The 16,645-nt window shown below is 38.4% G+C and overlaps 1 long non-coding RNA gene across 1 annotated transcript; it reads left to right on the top strand.

Moving 5' to 3' along the window:
* Positions 1-223: 223 nt before the first annotated feature.
* LOC141575447 (uncharacterized) lies at positions 224-8,143 on the top strand. Its single transcript, XR_012503035.1, has 3 exons — positions 224-454; positions 3,011-3,125; positions 8,071-8,143. It is a non-coding gene; the product is annotated as an uncharacterized LOC141575447 (long non-coding RNA).
* The last annotated feature ends 8,502 nt before the right edge of the window (positions 8,144-16,645 follow it).

Below are 16,645 nucleotides of genomic sequence, written 5' to 3'. Positions count from 1 at the left end.
AATGTATGATGGTTTGCAAATCTATTTTCATTATATCTTCACTTTTACCAGTGTCATATCTGTGTGTGTTTGCACAAGTGCTTTAACTACCAGCAATGTAAGAAAAATCTGTGTACTAAAAATGTGAAAATAGTTTCCTGGTTTGTGTTTTCATTCTCCCAATATAGGTTTTGGGTGACAAGCTTGTATTTGCAAATGTACACACCCTGTGAGAGGTGCTCTGTACATACGCTGAGATACTGTACATAAAATTGCCTCTGAATCCCAATCATCTGAAAACCGTGTCCTCAGCCTTTGATACCTTCAGCTGTTTTATGAAAGTCCTCCAAGTGGATGAAAGTATCAACAACCGGAACAAGAGTTTTTCATTGCCCTATTTGAGAAGAGCTGCGTGAACGACTTTTATATTCAGGATAGAGATACATTCATCAATCCAACCACCAGGAGCCTCACTGTAAGTCTAAACCGAGTTTAGCTGCTGTCTTGGGGGTGATTTAGAACCTGCTGTTGAATTATAAGTGATTTGGTTTTGTTGGTTTGGTTTGGTTTTTAAAAGCTGCCCATAAAAATGAAAAAAGAGAAAGAAAAGAAATATGCCTACAGATTCCTGTTAGGATAGTAAACAGTGGCTGGTTATTTACCCTGTATAAACCACACGCTTTCTTAGAATCTATTTAGGTTTACTTCATCCTTTCTCAGATCAAGTATCAAGTAAGGGACAGTTTTAAAAAAAAATTCAGGATTAACTGGCTTGTGAGCTCCGGGATCTGCAAGGCAGCTTTCCCTTCCCATGGTGTAAGTCAAATGGCAGAAATGAAATAAAGCACTTCATGTATCCTCCGGTGTTAACAGGAAAAGGTGAGTCTTCTTGACCTTGTTACTTCCTGGGTAAAATGAAGATAATATGTCAGGAGTCGACAAGCACATTTAGGGCAGGAACCATGTTGTCTTGTTCACTGCTGAATCCCAGGCACCAGGAAGGCTGAGTTTAACAAGTGGGTGAATGAATGAACTGTAGTTCCCCCAGAGTTACCATGTGGGGCAGTGTGGATTAGCAGCTAAGAGCATAGACTCGAGAGGTGAGGGTACAGCTCAAGTGATGGGGCGCATGCTTAGCACGCATAAAGTCCTGGGTTCAGCCCCCAACACCTCCTCTAAAATAGACAAATAACCCTAATTACCTCCCCACCCCCCACCAGAATTACCTTATTATCTCCCTGCCACCAAAAAAAAAAAAAAAAAAGGTAGAAGTGGCCAAGAGCATAGACTCAGGCTGGAACACTTTTGCTGGTTTCTCGCTGTCTACCTTGTAAAAGTCATTTAGCCTCTGTGTTTATCAAGTTCCTCATCAATAAAATGGGGATAATAATAGTACCCACCTCGTAGAGATGCTATGGGGATTAATGAATCTGCTTGAATTTTAGAACAGCCCTGGCTAATAGTAAGTACTATGCATTTGCCAGCTCTTTTCATAATTACTGACAGATGTTATTATCAACCAAAGAAGTATTAGTTCTTTGTAAGGGAAATGCATGTTAGACCATTTCATTTATCATTTTCTGTAATTCAGGCTTTTTCCCTCTGAAATACCATTTTCTGTCTGTGCACTAGTAAATCACAGGGCTTTCCAAATTTCATCTATCTGAGTTCTTGTCATGATGACAATACTGCAGAGTTTTGACATTTTTTAGGGACTCCATCTGAGATGACAGCAACCCCTCAAATTCAGAAGCACTTCTCTAACTGACAACATCTCGCATGAAATGAAGTTTGTAAAATGTAAGAGCTTCAGACGCTAAATGATGCCATAAATGCAAAGATGTTATATCTAAGCTCTTTAAATAAATCCTGTCATTGAAATAAAGGAAATACTATATTATAGCGCTCTATGACTTTGTTACCTTGCTATCCGTTTATCTGACTCTCTAAGACAAAAGAAAGCAAAGACTGAGATTGATCATTACTACTGTGTGGTACACGTATTTGTGGATGAAGACCATACTGAAATGCACTGTCTAAGATACTAAAATGGACACTAAACAGCTGCTTGATGCACATGCATGAACAGAACAGGGAGCTGGTTGCAGGGAGCAGACACTGAGCTTCCTGGATCAGAGACTCAGCATAGCAGTCCAGCCCAGCAGTCCACATGTTTCATATTTATATCCCAGCAAAATTAGCAGTGAGAGTCTGAAATGAACTTTGGGGACACTTGCAAACAGCTGTCATGATTACTAATGTGGGACACCAGGATTCTACAGTGTTTAGTTGGCATCTGCACACAACCATTTCTTTTCCACTAAAGCCTGTTGTAATTGCTGGTTCCACATCCAGGCTGAGGAATCATCTCATGTGGTGTTTGGGAGGGAGGTAAGTGGAGTCAGGACCCATGCTAAGGCTGGGTGGGTAATAATCTGGTTCTAGTACAGGAGAAAGGAAAGTAGGTCAGGTGGGAAGGAGAATGACTGGATTTAAATTTTTTTTCTTGAGTAAGCTAAATATATAACATCATGTCAAGTTTCTTTATTGTTTATATTCCATGTGCTGTCACCGAATAACTACCGAATTGTGGGGACAAAAAAGCCTGGGTTTTAGAATTGACCCTGCCCCTAAACAGCCAGAGTCCAGGTTCCTCTGGGTGTCCAAGGAGGGGGCTGCTGCCTCCACTGAAGCAGTTTGGGCACTTGGGTGGCGTAGTTTTTTTTGCTGTGGAAGACTGGCCCGGTTGTAGGACATTAAGCATCTGCAAGGCCCTCACCAGGTACCCACGGTGGTCCCAGGACTGTAACATCCAATTGTTCCTTTCCAGCCACGTTTGCAAATGACCCTCAAGGGGTTAGTATTAATCCTCGGTGAGAATTATGAAAAACTATATGGTACCTCCATCCCTTCTGGCAAAGGAGGGCCCCTTATTTACAAATGACCACAAAGTGTTAGCACCACATTTTATTAGCAGAACATGTGAACACGTGGTGACAGTGACGCTCACCTGTTTGCTTCTGCTTCCCAGTGCAACTTCAGCCTCCATCAGAGGACCTCAGCTGCCCCAGCGAACAGGGCCTTCTGTACAGGGAATGTGCTCCTCCTCGAAGCATAGACAAGAAGCAGCCCTTAGATCTCATCAGGTGAGCTGTTGTGGAGAGCACTCCAGTGGGAAGGGCTCAGGGTTGCCCTCATGGCTTCTGAGTGTGACAGTCCTCCAAGAGTGTTACCAACCAGGAAGCTCACAGGAGCTCTGAGCTTTGTTGCCCCAAGTTTTTACTGGAGACTTTATTACAAAGACATGATTTGTTGGGTCACTACTGACATGGCTACCCCAAACACTAACTGTAAGTCAAAGCCCTAACATTTGAGCCCCTACCTCTCCTGATGGTCAGTCACTTGTCACAAAGCTCAAAGCCCCACTCCTCTAATCACATGGTTGGTGTCTCTGGCTGGCCAGTCCCCATCCTGAGTTATCTCATGAACACAAGCCATCCAAGGGTCCACCATGAATAGTAAAGACACTCCTATCTTGGGAAATTTCAAGGCTTTAGGGGTTGCCGTCCAGGAACTGGGAACAAAGACCTACCAAATTCTTCATTAAACAGGAGTAAATGTTAGGTTTCACTTAAATTATAAAATAAGAGAAGTATTCTCACTGCTTAGCTCTATCTGCTGTTCGACACCGTTTCACTACACCACGTGACTGTAATGTCGCGCTCAGCATGTGTATTCTCAGAGCATCAGCGCCGGCTGCTCCCCGGGAGCTTATGCTGTTTGTGCAAGGCTGCTGGGAGGAGGGAGGCCAAGGACAACTGAGCAAACAAAAATAATCGGGCTAATAAGGAAACAATTTCAGATTGAAATGAAGGAAATAATACAGTGTTGAGATGGGAGACTTGGGGGAAATGGAGTCAAGAAAGCTATCTTTGAGAAGGTTACATGTGAGCTGAGATGGTGATAAGGAGGCTGGTCTTTGAGGATCTGGGATAAGTCACCCCAGGAATAGAGGCAGCTTGTCCATTGCCCCGAGGCACAAATGTGCTCAGCAGGTTTGAGGAGATACTGGAGCCAACGCTGGTGAGAGTGATGAGACGCGAGGTTTAGAAGGGCATCAGGAGCACGGAAAGTAGTGTAGACTCTAAGTGCAGTGAGAAGCAGTCATGATAGTTTAAGCACTAAAGTAATTTTCTCTCACAATTTGCAAAGATAATGTGGAGAATGAATTGCAGGGACCCAGGAAGCAGGGAGGCCTGGTCGGAGGCTCTTGGAGTGGGCCAGATGAGAGATGGTGGGAGCCAGGGAGAATGCGTTTGGGGAGTGGAGCTGACAGGATGCAGTTATGGGCTGGCTGTGGATGGTGAGGAGAAGAGAAGGGTCAAGGTAGCCCCAGGTCGGCCTGGAGCCAGGTGCCTGATCTTCCTAATCTCAGTGCCCCATTCAGATGCCCACCTACTTGGGCAAACCTCTTAACCTTCCAAGTGAGGGTTTTAAATCACTGAAGTCTTTTTGTTTGTTTCACATTTTATGGAAAGATTCAAACATGTACAGAAGTAGAGAGAACAGCACAGCCAGCCTGTCTGTATCAGTCACCCATCTCCAGAATTATCAACTCAGAGTCACTGTTGTTGCAACTTTCATCTCCACCTCTTCCCCTCCCCCACTTCGGGATCATTTTGAAGGCAATCCTACGTAGCTTAACCTTTCATTAGTGAAATGACAAGGTCTCTTTCAAATACAATTGGAATATTCATTTTTTTTAGGGTTACAAAATATTTCCCTGATTGTCACAAAAATACACTTTTAAGCAGTTTTGGGGTTGAAATCAGGATCCAGACTAAGTTCACACATTGCAGCTAGCATATCTCTCAAGTGGGTTCTAATCTATAATTTTCCTGTTTCTCATTTTCCTTGAAATTGCTGAGGGATTTCTCTATTTCCTGTTTGGTTGATTTCATTCTCCCCTGTGGTTAGACTTATTTCTCCATCCTATGTATTGGCTTTAGCTAAGTGATTTGATCCTCCCCTAAAAGCTTGATCTGAACGAGGTTCAAATTTGTGCAAGAATATTTGTTATATGAAGTTTTGTACTCCTGTCATAAGGTACATAATGACCAGTTGACTCTCTTTTTTGTGATGACAGCAGCCAATAATGATTGTCACCCGGGATCATTATTTCATAAGGGATTTTATTTCATGTGGTCATACTCTAATTTCCTCCCACAATTATCAGCAGGATCACAGTCATGAAGAGGCACTTTCTCATTAACCCGGATTATCCTGTAGAACAGTTTTAAAAGAGGAAGTTTATATATTTGTAAATATTTAAAGTTGATACATTTTTCTATTGTTTCTAATGTTTTTTTTCTAATAGAGGTACTGAAGATTGAATCTAGGACCTTATGCTTGCTGAGCACACACTCTGCCACTGAGTGTACCCCATCCCCCTTGAGATTCATATTTATATGATATATTCCTTCTGTTATTTTTGTTTTATGTTATACAGAATTTGATGGCAGGGCAATGGGTTTGATGGCTATTTAATCATTCTTTATGGGATTTTGGGGTTGGTGTGTGTGTTTGTGTTTGTAAAGAAAACAATTTTCCCACTATTTTAAGTATGTTTTGTGAAGGAAATTATGTTGATCTGTTCCCTTCTCCTGGTCCATGTATTCCCTTGTTGCTTCCCACTAGTGGCCCCTTGAGCTCTCTGACAAGACTAGCATGTCGTTAATCCAGGTTGAAGGAGATCTGAAGAGATTTATTCAAGGAGATGAAATTTGTAGACAATGAATTGGAAAGTATTGAGAAAGTTATTCATTAGGAGAATGTATGGGGTTGAATTGTTAAGCGCAGAGAAATCTAAGCTATGAACCACCAAGACAATTATTAACTCCAGGAAAAACAAAGTAGGGAATAAGAAAGTAAGCCTAGCAGACAACTTGCTACAGCTGTGAACAGTCTGTACAGAGTCCTAATAATGTAAAGCAAGGATACTGAGCTGATCAAAATTATAATGTATTTGTATCAAAAGGTTGGAAGAATGAAGGTTTGGGTGTGTAGAGGAGATGTGGTTTGAAAGAGAGCTTAATATTCATTTTCCAAAATAGAAAGTTAAATAGGTGATACATAAAGCTGAAAAAGTCAGTAGGCTGTGTTACAAGGATATTAGTCAGAAATAGGGAGTTTTTATTCCAAGAGTCAGCAGTAGGAGCTGAACATTGTTGCTTCTGACCAGGAAATGGGGTGGTTGTTGGGAACTGCTCCTTTTTACAATCGGTGTTCGAGAACTGTTTGACTCTTTAATGAATGTATGGTATAAGTTTGATAAAAAGAAATCAAAGCTGAATTTTGAAAAATTGATGTTAAGAATTGGGGTGTTTCTGACAGAGAGAGATAACAATCAGACAAAACTACATTTGAAGGGATCCTCATTATTTCTAGCCTTTCAGCAAGGACTAGGGGGCAGACATCTGTTTAAGGTTCAAAAATTCTTTCTGACATTCTTGCCGACATGTAACCTTTGGAAGTAATGAACACTCCGTCATTGTAAATATGCAGGCAGAGGCTGCCTGACCAGCTCTCTAACTGTAGCAGGGTGTGTTTACCATTGGCCAGTTGGAGCAAGCAACTTCTAACATTCTTTCAGTTTTGAATGTGGCATTTTCAGGATGGATAGTTGATAAGAATGTATTACAAAAAGCTTAACAAGAAAGAGTCCAAGACATCTCAAACCCATTGCCAGGGTTTTCTCTGCCAGACACCATCCTGAGCCTGCCATCTGTGAGCCAGGCCACAAAGACCAGTCACAAGAGAATGAACACACTTTGTCCCTCCTATCTGATTTGGCATCGGGCTCAGCCATTTTCCCCATGGAATGGTCCACGCCCAGGTCTCTGACGATGGAGCTGGTCTCACAGCAGCCTGTGAGCGCTGGTCCAGCCCTAGGGGTTCCTGCGTGAAGTTTCTCAGGACTCCAGGCTGTTCTCAGAGCTGAGTCCCCCCTAGGCTAGGCCCTCGGAGCTCATCTCAGCTCCAGACTGAGCCGGAAGCTTCCGAGAAAACTCAGAGCTGAGGAAAGTCACAGGTTTTACCCAGCACTGCCGCATCAGCAGAGCTCCAGCTGAGGGAAGTATCAGCAGCAGCAAACACACCTGAGCCGCCGCCTCATTGTTCCGCCTCATCCCTAAGCCCTCTGTGTCTGCCTGTCTGTGTCTGTCTCCCTTTCAGGACCAGCCTGGCACCGCTTCGTGCCCTGCCTCCTTTCTTCTAATCTTGCCTCCCTGGCCTTTTCCGTCTACTCCAGATTAACTGAGTAACATTGAAGGGTTTTTGAAACCTAGGAACAGCCGACGTGCTAGATACAAAGAATACAGGGCAGTTCCTTACTCAGCCACATCCCTCCTGCCCTCTCCCATTCCCACATGAGTTTTATAAATATTTTGTCAGAGAGACATTGCACTCCCAGTTGTTATCATTATCAGCCATTTCCTTATTATCTGTGGTTTACGTTGCATTTGCTCCAGGGAAGTTCCCGAGATAAGGCAGACGCAGATGACTGAGCCAGTAGTTGAAGTCCACTTGTGTCAAGCCTGTTAAGAATGATCTTTGGTGGGATTTGTTGAATGTGCCAGACTGTCCAGTGAGTGGTGATGATCCCCTGCATCTGCTCCGGAGTCGGCCTCGTCCCCTCCTTTGCTCTGTTCTCATTTATCTCTCTTCAGCAGGTGAACCAGTGATCTGTATTTCTATGATACGTAAAATACTTCTTATTTCACGGTAGAATTTGGGGGCTGCTGTGAAAACGCATATGTTTTAAGTGTGAATTGAGTCAGAGGTTTAAACTTAAAGCCCCCTTGATTTAGAATCAGAAATTAGTATGATGGAAGGAGGGTATAACTCAGTGGTAGAGTGAATGCCTAGCATGCATGAGGTACTGGGTTCAATCCCCAATGCCTCCATTTAAAAAACAAATAAATAAACCTAATTATGCCCCACCAAAAAACAAAGAAAAAAGAAATTAACATGAGGATGAAGCTACAGAGTGAATATGTGTTTCTTCTGAAACTACCTTCTGACTTTCTGCAGGAAATTCTACGGAGAGAAGGTCGGAATCTACTTTGCTTGGGCTGGGCTATTACATTCAGATGCTCCTCCTGGCAGCAGTAGTGGGGGTGACTTGCTTTCTGTATGTAAATTTTAATCAAAATAACTGTACTTAGAGGTAACTTCTCTTTATTCCTTGTTACGGTGCTTACTTAACTTAGAATGACATTCTCCAGGAGCATCCACGTTGCTGCAAATGGCCCTATATTGTCAGTTTTTATAGCCGAGTAGTTTTCCATTGTATAAATATACCACTTCTTTAGCCAGTCATCCGTTGATGGACGTTTAGGCTATCTCCATGTCTTGGCTATTGTAAATAGTGCTGCTATGTATATTGGGGTGCAGCTGTCATCCTGAAGTAGGGTTCCTTCAGGATATATGCACAGGAGTGGGATTCCTGTGTCATATGGCAATTCTATTCCTAGTCTTTTGAGGAAACTCAATACCTATTCCACAGTGGCTGCACCAAACTGCATTCCCACCAGAAGTGTCGGAGGTTTCCCTTTGTCCACAGCCTCTCTAGCATATGTCATTTGTGGATTTTTGAATGATGGCCATTCTGACTGGTTTGAGGTGATACCTCATTGTACTTTTGATTTGCATTTCTCTGATAATTAGTGATATTGAGCATTTTTCATGTGCCCATTGATCATTTGTATATCTTCCTTGGAGAATTGCTTGTTTTGGTCTTCTGCCCATGTTTGGATTGGGTTATTTGGTTGTTTCTCTGTAAGTCATATGAGCTTCTTATATATTCTGGAGATCAAGCCTTTGTTAGTTTCATTTGCAAAAATGTTCTCCCATTCTGTAGGTTGTCTTTTTGTTTTACTTAAAGTGTCCTTTGCTGTGCAGAAGCTTGTAAGTTTCATTAGGTCCCATTTGTTTATTCTTGCTTTTATTTCTATTGCTTGGGTAGACTGACCTAGGGGAAGATTTCTGAGATGTATGTCAGATATTTTGCCTGTATTTTCTCCTAGGAATTTTATTGTATCTTGTCTTATGTTTATCTTGCTGAAGAGACTGTCTTTATTCCATTGTATATTCTTGCCTCCTTTGTTGAATATTAGTTGACCTTAATATTTGGGTTCATTTCTGGGCTCTCTATTCTGTTCCATTTGGCTATATGTCTGTTTTTGTACTAATACCATGCTGTCTTGACGACTGTAAGTCTATAGTATTGTCTCAAGTCTGGGAGAGTTACTCTTCCAGCCTCTTTCTTTTTTTCTTCAGTAATGCCCTGGAAATTCTATGTCTTTGATGGTTCCATATAAATTTTATTGTGATTTGTTCTAGTTCTATGGAATATGTCCAGGTTAATTTGGTAGGGATTGCATTAAATCTGTAGATTGCCTTGGGCAGTGTGACCATTTTAACAATATTGCTTCTTGCAATCAAAGAGCATGGGATACCTTTCCATTTTTTAAAGTCTTCTTTAATTTCCTTCACCAATGCTTTATAGTTTTCTGTGTATAATTCTGTCACGTCTGTGGTTAGATTTATTCCTAGATATTTTATTACTTTGGGTGCTATTTTAAAGGGGATTGTTCCTTTACTTTATTTTTCTGTTGATTCATCATTTGTGTAAAGAAATGCAACTGATTTTTGAACATTAATCTTGTAACCTGCTACTTTGCTATATTCTTCGATCAGCTCTGGTAGTTTTTGTGTGGACCTTTTATGGTTTTCTATATATATTGTCATGTCATCTGCATATAGTGACACTTTTACCTCTTCTTTTCCAATTTAGACCCCTTTTACTTCTGTTACTTGCCTGAATGCTGTGGCCAGGACTTCCAAGTCTATGTTGAATAAGAGTGGTGATAGTGGGCATCTTTGACTTGTCCCAGATTTTAGTGGGAATCTTTTGAGGTTTTCACCGTTGAGTGCTATGCTGGCTGTAGGTTTGTCATCTATAGCTTTTATGATGTTGAGATATGTTCCCTGAATACCCACTTTGGTGAGAATTTTTATCATAAATGGGTGTTGAATTTTATCAAAAGTTTTCTGCATCTATTGAGATGATCATGTGGTTTTTGTCCTTTCTCTTGTTGATGTGAAGTATTACATTGATTGATTTTCATATGTTGAACCACCCTTGTGTCCCTGAGATGAACCCCACTTGAGCATGATGTATTATTTTTTTATGTGCTGTTGGATTTTATTTACTAGTATTTTGGTAAGGATTTTTTCATCTGTGTTCATCAGTGATATTGGTCTGTAATTCTCTTTTTTGGTGGTGTCTTTGCCTGGTTTTGGTATCAGGGTAATGGTGGCTTCATAGAATGAGTTTGGGATTTTTCCTTCTTTTCAATCTTCTGGAAGAGTTTGAGAAGGACTGGTATGAGTTCTTCTTTGTATGTGTGGTAGAACTCCCTGGTGAAGCTGTCCAGTCCTGGACTTTTATTTGTAGGGAAGTTTTTTATTGTTAATTCAATTTCATTCCTAGTGGTCCATTTGTTCAAGTGGGTAGTTTCTTCTTGATTCAGTCTTAGTGGACTGTATGTTTCCAGAAACTTGTCCATCTCCTCTAGGTAATCCACTTTTCCATGTAGTTTTTCATGATATTCTCATATGATATTCTGTATTTCTATGTTATTTGTTGTAATTTCTCCATTTTCCTTTCTTATTTTGCAAATTTGTGCTCTTTCTTCTTCTTTGTGAGTTTGGCCAGAGGTTTGTCGATTTTATTTACTCTTTCAAAAAACTAGCTTTTGGTTTGATTGATTATTTTCTCTATTTTTTTAATCTTTATTTTATTTATTTCCTCCATGATCTTTATTATTTCCTTCCTTCTGCTGACTTTTGTGTGTTTTTGCTCTTCTGTTTCTAGTTCTTTCAGCTGGTGGGTTAGATTGTTTATTTGGTATTGTTCTTCTTTTTTGAGGAAGGCCTGCATTACCCTAAACTTTCCTCTTAGTACTGCTTTTGCTGTGTACCGTATGTTTTGTGTGGTTGTGTTTTCATTTTCATTTGTCTCAAGGTATTCTTTATTTTCAACTTTGATTACATCATCGACCCATTTGTTTTCTAATAGCATGTTGTTTAATCTCAATGCTTTCCTTTCTTTCTCCTTTGTTTCTCTGAAGTTGATTTCTAGTTTCAATGGCATTGTGGTCAGTAAAGATGCTTGAGATAATTTCTATCTTCTTAAAATTGTTGAGGCTTCTTTTGTGACTAAGTACATGATCAATCCTAGAAAGTGTTCCACACACATTTGAAAAGAATGTGTATTCTATTATGGAGGATTGTAATGCTCTGAAAATATCCACTAAATCCAATTATTCTCTTGTATCATTTAATTTCTCTGTTGCCTTATTTATTTTCTGTCTGGAAGATCTGTCTAGTGATGTTAATGTGGTGTTAAAATTTCTGACAATGATTGTATTCCCATCAATTTCCCCCTTTATCTCTGTTAGTAGTTGTTTAATGTACTTAGGTGCTCATGTTGGGTGCTTATATATTAATGATTGTAATATCTTCATCTTGTATCACTCATTTAATCATTATAAAATGTCTTTATTTATCTTTCTTTATGGCCCTTGTTTTAAAGTCTATTTTGTCTGAAATCAGTACTGCTACACCTGCTTTTTTGGCATTTCCATTTGCATGGAATATCCCTTTCCGTCCATTCACTCTCAATCTATGTGTCCTTCTCCCTAAAATGTGTCTCTTATATGCAGTGTATTGAAGTTTCTTGCTTTATTATCCAGTCTGCTACTCTGTCTTTTGACTGGAGCATTTAGACCATTAACATTTACAGTAATTAATGATAGATGAGAGTTTATTGTTATTTTGAACTTATTTTTGCAGTTGATTTGGTATTTCTTCTTGGTTCCTTTCTTCTTCCTTTTGTGGTATGGTAATTTTCCTTTGTATTGTATTTAGTTTTTGTGACTCACTTGTAAGTTTTTGGCTTGTGATTACACTTTTTTGTAAGTCTGTTAACCAATTACTGTAACTGTGTATACTAAAGAGATATTAATGTAATCTCAAACCCATCCTACTGAGAACAAAAGATTTAAAAACAAAAGAAGAAAGAAAAAATACTCTCACATTCATGAATTCTCATTTCTGTAGCATCCTGCTTCTTTTCTATTTAGAGTAGACCTTTCAATATTTCTTTTAGCATGGGTTTAGTGTTGCTAAATTCTTTTAGTTTTGCTTCTCTGTAAAATTCTTTATCTCTCCTTCTATTCTAAAGGATAGCCTTGCTGGAGACAGTATCCTAGGCTGCATCTTTTTTTTTCATTCAGGACTTTGAATATATCTTGCCACTCCCTTCTGGCCTGTAGTGTTTCTGTAGAGAAATCAGTTGAGAGCCTTCTCTTGTAACTCACTCTTTGTTTTCCTCTTGCTGCCTTTAGGATCATTACTTTATCCTTCAGTCTAGCCATCTTGATTTATGATATATCTTGGCATGTTTCTCTTTGGGCTCTTCGTGTTTGGGACCCTCTGATTCTCCTGTGCTTGGGTGTCTGATTCCTTCTTTAAGTTTGGGAAGTTTTCAGTCATGATTCCTTTAATTACCTTTTCCATCCCCTTTGTTCTTTCTTCCCCTTCTGGAACCCCTATTATGCATAGATTGGCATGCTTTATATTATCCCATAGGTTCCTTATATTGTTTTCATTGTTTTATATTTGTTTTTCTCTCAGCTGTTCTGATTGTGTGCTTTCTGTTGTCCTGTCTTCTAGGTCACTTATTCGTTCTGCTGCATTATCTAGCCTGCTTTGTACAGCCTTTAGGTCAGATCTCATTTCAGCCAATGAATTTACCAATTCTACTTGGCTCTTCTTTATAGCTTCTATTTTGTTTTTGATATATTTTATGTCTCTAAAGACTATCTCTTTTAGTTCCTTCAGTAATTTGATCACTTCTTTTTTGAAATCTTGATCTAGTAGGCCATCAATGACTATTTTATTGATCGTTCTTTGAGGGGATTTCTCTTGCTCTTTTAATTGGCAGGACTTCCTCTGCTTCTTCATTCTGCTCATATCTCTCTGGCCCTGTGGCTTTTGGAGTATCAGTTATCTATTGTGGTCCTTAAAGGAGTTTATTTATTTATTTATATAAAGCCTATGTGGGAATAAAACTTAAAAGAGAGAGAGAGAGAATTTTAAAAGAATGGAGGAAAAGAAGGTTTGAAAAAAGTGTATAATCAATAATAGAAGAGCAAGTTGAAGCAGAATAGGAATCGAGTTGAGATATCTTTTAAGAATCTTAATAAAAAGAAGAGAAAATTCAAAATACAATATTTGAAACCTGTGACTAATAAATAACAGATCAAAACCAAGAGAATTAAAAATGAAATGAGAATTGTAAACATATAGAACTGTTTAAAAATAAAGATTAAAAATGTAATAGGTATAAAACAGATATAAAAAGATTTTAAAAACAAAGATGTGTTCTCCTAGAGACTGTGTGCTCTTAATGGTTTTATTGAGAGGCCTTTGTGTCTTCGCCCTGTTTCACGAACTCACCTTGCTCTGTTGGCCCCCTTGTCTGTGCTGCTCACAGTGTCTGTCGGCAAGAAGTTTGCACCCCTCCAACACTGGGTCAGGTGATCCTTTCCTTTGTGGTGGGTGGGTGGGTCACTCCCCATCCAGATGCTGCAGTCAGTGCTGGGCCAGTTGCTCCATATGTGGGCTCAGCTTCAAGAGTAACAGCTTTATGGAGATATAATTCACATACCATAAAATGCAGCCTTTGAAATTGTGCATTAGATTTTTAAGTACATTTCAGGGTTTTGTAGCCATCACTCCCAAAAGGAACCAGTACTCTTTAGTAAGTCACTCCCTAAACTTCCTTTCCCTTAGACCCCAGCAGCCACCACTCTACTTTCTGTCTCTACGGATTTGCCTGTTCTGGGCATTTCATATAAGTAGAACCATACAGTATGTTGCCTTTTTTGATTGCCGTCTTTCATTTAGTGTGACGTTGTCAAGACTCATCCATGGTGTAGCATATATCAGTACCCAAAGTCCTTTTTGTGTTCAAATAATATGCCATTGTTATAAATACACCACTTTGCTTATCCATCCATCAGTTGATGATGAATAATTCTGCTGTAAATGCTCATGGACAAGTTTTTGTGTGAACACATATTTTCAGTTCTCCTCAGGATATATCAAAAAATGGAATTGCTGGGATGTATTCTACTTTTAACATTTTGAGGAATTGCTAAAGTAGTTTTTAAAGTGACTGCACCATTTTATATTTCCAGTAGTAATGTATGAGGAGTCCAGTTTCTCCACATCCTCATCAACACTTTTTATTACCGGGTTTATAGATACATATTTATATATCATATATCATATATATTTGTCATCCTAGTTGGTATGAAGTGGCATGTCATTGTGCTTTTGATTTCTGTTTCCCCAATGCCTACTGATGTTGAACATCTTTTTATGTGCTTATTTCCCATTCGTATGTCTTCTTTGGAGAAACATCTATTCAAATTCTTTGCCGATTTTAATTGTATTTGTCTTTGTATTGTCATGTTTTAAGTCTCCTTTGTCTATTCTGGATAAAAAGTCCCTTATCAGGGAAAATATTGGAAATATTTTCACCCATTCTGTGGATTGTCTTCTTACTTTCTTGATGAAGCCCTTTGAAGCACAGAAGTGTTTAATTTTACTGAAGTCCAGTTTACTTGATTTTTTTTCTTTTGTTGTTTGTGCTTTTTCTGTCATACCTTAGAAGTATTTGTACTTCAAAATCCTGAAGATTTTCTCATTGTTCATTATCTAAAAGATTTATAGTTTCAGGTCTGTGATTTATTTTGAGTTAAATTTAATAAATGGTGTTAAGTTAAAAGTTCAGTTTTCTTTCTTTCCAGGTGTATGTTCAGGTGTCCCAGCATGATTTTTGTAAAGATTAATTTTTCCCCATTGGATTGTCATGGAACCTTTATGAAAAATTAACTGGCTATGTGTAAGAGTTTGTTTATGGACTCTCAGTTCTTTTCTCTCAATCTATTTGTCTGTCCTTTATGCAAGTACCACACTGTATGGATTACAATTTTGTTACTGAGTTTTGAATTTGGAAACTTCAAAACTTTGTTCTTTTTCAAGATTGTTTTGACTATTCTGGGTATCTTGCATTTCCATATTAGTTTTAGGATCAGCTTGTTCATTTCTCCCAAAAAGCCAGAGTTGCACTGAATCTATATGTCATTTTGAGGACAAATGCCTTCCTAACAATAATAAGGCTTCTGATCCATGAACACAGAAGAGCTTTCCATTTATTTTAGGTCATTTTTAACTTCTATCAGTAGTATTTTAGTTTTCAATTTACCATTTTCAGACATTTTTCTCAGTATTCCACATATTTTTCTTAATATTCCTAAGTATTTTATTCTTTTTGATGCTATTGTAAATGAAAATGTTTCCTTCATTTTATTTTTAGATTATTCACTGCTGTTGTATAGAAATATAATTACTTTTTTATATATTGATTTGTGTCTTACAATTTTGGTCAAACTATGTTGTTAATTCTAATAGTTTTTTTTTTCTCTCTCTCTCTTTTTTTTCTTTGTGGATTCCTTGTGAATTCAATGTATAATATCATGTCATCTGGAATTGAAATAGTTTTATTTCTTTCTTTCTAATCTAGAGGCTTTATTTTCTTTGTCTGTTTGCTTTGACTAGAACCTCTAGTACAATGTTGATTTTGGGAGGAAATAATTCAGTCATTCACCATTATGTATGATCTTTGCTCCAGGTTTTTCATAGATGTTCTCTGTCAAGTTGAGGAAGTTCTCTTCTATTCCTAGTTTTTATCCATTATTCTATTAATATGGCATATTACATGAATTGACTTTTGTATGTTGAAATGCCTTTGCATACCTGGATACATTCCACTGAATTGTGGTCTATTTTATATGTTACTGGATTGGATTTGCTTGTATTCTGTTGAGGACTTTTACACTTATATCCATAAGAGATAGTCTTTAGTTTTCTTGTGATGCCTTTGTCTGGTTTTGGTATCAGTGTGATACTTGTGTCATTGAATGAATTGGGAAGTGTGCCCACCTCTTTATTTTTAGACGAGTTTGTGAAGCTTTTTTTGTTTGTTTGTTTTTTGTTTTTGTTTTTTCTTTAAGTAGTTGATGGAATTCACCAGCAAAGCCATACTGGCCTAGCATTTCCTTGTGGGAATGTTTTGGATTACTGTTTCAGTCACTACTTATTGTAGGATTATTTGAGTTTTCTATCTCTCCTTGAATTAGATTTAGTCACTTATATCCTTCAAGGAATTTATCCATTTCATCTAGATTATCTCATTTATTGGCTATACAAGTATTCATGGTATTCCCTTATATTCCTTGTTATTTTTGTAAGGGCAGTAGTGACATCCTTCCTTTCATTTCTCATCTTAGTAATTTGAATCTTCTCTCTTTTTTTCTTCAGTACTAGCTAAAAATTTGTCAGATTTCTTGATCTTTTCAAAGAACCAACTTTTCTATTTGTTGATTATTCTCTGTTCTTCATCTATTCTCTATTCCATTTATTTCTGCCTTTACTATTTTGATTAGAATATTTAATTCATTTACATTAA

Source organism: Camelus bactrianus, chromosome 3, assembly GCF_048773025.1.
Source record: "Camelus bactrianus isolate YW-2024 breed Bactrian camel chromosome 3, ASM4877302v1, whole genome shotgun sequence".
NCBI lineage: Eukaryota > Metazoa > Chordata > Mammalia > Artiodactyla > Camelidae > Camelus > Camelus bactrianus.
The sequence above is the reverse complement of the archived record's forward strand: the minus strand, read 5'-3'. Positions and strand labels throughout refer to the sequence as shown.